Below are 2778 nucleotides of genomic sequence, written 5' to 3'. Positions count from 1 at the left end.
ATATATATATACCATACCATACCATTTTATTTATAGAGCACTTAAAACAGCTACAAGGCCAACCAAAGTGCTGTACAGACAGAACGACAGACAACACACGAAGCAATATACAAAATGAAGTAAATCAAAAATATAGAAATAAAAACGATGCAGATAATAAATATGACGACAAACCAGTGTGGAGCATACAGGTTCACAACACAGATCATTTGGTGTTGAAAGCTACCGAATAGTAGTGAGTTTTTAAACGGGATATGGAAACCGAGAGGGAGGGGGCCTGTCTGACAAGCAGAGGTAACTTGTTCCAAAGTCTTTGTCCTGCTACTGAGAAGGCCCTGTCACCTCTGCGCTTAAGACGAGTTCCTGGAACTGTGAGGAGCAACTGGTCCGCTGACCACAGGGCACGTGGTGGGACATACAGTTGTAGCAAATCAGAGAGTTTGGGGGGCGAAACTGTTCAGTGATTTGTAGACATACAGGAGTATTTTGAACAGGATTCGAAGGTGAACCGGTAGCCAGTGCAGTGAGGCCAAAACTGGTGTAATGTGCTCTCTTTTGCCTGTACTGGTTAAAAATCGGGCTGCTGCATTCTGGACAAGTTGTAGTCGTGCAATGGAGGTCTGACTGATACCAAACAGGAGCGAATTGCAATAATCAAGCCTAGATGTAATGAATGCATGTATTACTGTCTCCAGGTTATTTTTGGATAATATGGGCTTCAGTTTAGACAGCTGCCTCAGTTGGAAGAAACAATTTAACAATCATGTTTACATGATTGTTAAGTTTCAGGGAAGGGTCCATTATCACTCCCAGATTAGTGACTCTTTGTTTTTCTGACAGGGTTAGAGCGGAGAGGTCGATGCAGTGGTTTGTGATTGTGTCATTGGGAGGGAACAACATGACTTCAGACATGACTTTCATTGAAACTTAAGAAATTTAAAGCCATCCAGTCCCTGATGTCAGGCAGGCAGTCGAACAGAGGTTGAAAAGAGCATGTACCATTGTGCCTTAGGGGGAAGTAAATTTGACAGTCATCGGCATAGAAGTGAAAGGGTATGTTGCGTTTCTGGAAAATAGCACCAAGTAGTAGCAGGTATAGAGAGAATAGGAGGGGACCCAGGATGGACCCCTGCAGAACCCCCCATTTAAGCTCTGTTGCTGCAGAACTAAAATCCTTGATGGAGACACAAAAGGATCTGTCAGCGAGGTAGGATCTGAACCAATTGAGGGCTGACCCTGTGTTGCCCACCCACTGCTCCAACCTAGCAATGAGGATCTCATGGTCAGTGGTGTGAAAGGCGGCTGTGAGGTCCAATAGAACAAGCAGCACAGAATCACCGGTATATGTGGATCTCAAGATGTCCTTAAAAACCTTCAATAGGGCAGTTTCAGTGCTGTGGAGAGGTTTAAAGCCCGATTGGAATAGCTCTAAGATGGCGTGATCCTCCAGGAAGAACTTCAACTGGGACTCAACTATTTTCTCCAGTATTTTAGAAACAAATGGGAGTCTGGAGACAGGCCGGAAGTTGGATACGACTGAGGGGTCAAGGTTTGATTTTTTCAGGAGAGGCTGGACAGCAGCATGTTTAAAGGTTTTTGGCACCATGCCAGTGGATAAACTACTGTTTACTATAGCAAGAATTTACGGACCTAGAGTAGGAAAAACCTCCTTTAGTACTCGAGGGGGGACCACATCAAAAGGGGAACCAGAAGGTTTCAAGCTGCACATGACCTGCTCTAGAGAAGATAGAGTGGTGTTCAAAATGGTCAAATAGAGCTACAGATTGAGGTGGGATGGGGTATATATATATATATATATATATACAGATACAGATATACAGACCCTTTCCAAAAAATTTGAATATCGTGGAAAATTTGTTTAATCTAAAAAAGTTAAATCTGGTCCTCTGGACATTCAAAAAAAACAAAACAAAGCAAAACAACAAAAAATGTAGAAACGTTTTGTCCCTCGTCCGAGAGACTTCCTCAGTCTGAGGTGCTGTATTCAGCTCAGTCTCCTAAATAGCACCTTCTCAGAGTGGATCAACCAGTTTGCTGCTGACAACCAAAACCAGCTGATCACATGCTCAAGAAGGACCATCAGCCTAACAATGGATCATTAGCACACTGATGGCTGTTTACTGTTCACAGAGGGCTGAGTGATACTAGCAATCACAGCATTGTAAGAGGGGGACAGTTGAACCCAGAGGCCTCCACCCCTGTTTAACGATGGACGGTTTCTTTTCACAAAGATGGCCTCCTTTACTCCTCTCTCAAACCATCGTTCCTCTCTATCCAGGATGTGAACATCTTCATCCCTGAAAGAGTGACCGCTAGCCTGGAGATGAGTGTAGACCGCAGAGTCCTGGCCTGATGATGTTGATCTTCTGTGCTGGGCCATCCTTTTGGCCAGTGGCTGTTTTGTTTCCCCGATGTAAGACTGATCACAGCCCTCCTGACACTGAACAGCATACACCACATTACTCTGTTTGTGCCGGGGGACTGGATCTTTGGGATGAATCAGTCTTTGCCATAATGTATTTTGGGGTTTAAAAGCCACTGGGACATTATGTTTAGAAAATAAACGTCTCAGTTTCTCTGATACTCCCTCAACATATGGAATGACCACTGGTCTGGGTCTGGGTTCCTCCTTTTCACCTGTTGGCTGACTGGAGTTCTGTTTGGGTTTCTTCTCTGCTTTCAGGAAGGCCCAGTTAGGATATCCACATTTCTCTAGAGCCTGTCTTGTGTGGGATTTCTCCTTCTGCCTGGCTCCTG

The sequence above is a fragment of the Nematolebias whitei genome, chromosome 13 (genome assembly GCF_014905685.2).
Source record: "Nematolebias whitei isolate Nwh7 chromosome 13, NemWhi1, whole genome shotgun sequence".
In the NCBI taxonomy this organism is placed as follows: domain Eukaryota; kingdom Metazoa; phylum Chordata; class Actinopteri; order Cyprinodontiformes; family Rivulidae; genus Nematolebias; species Nematolebias whitei.
The sequence above is the reverse complement of the archived record's forward strand: the minus strand, read 5'-3'. Positions refer to the sequence as shown.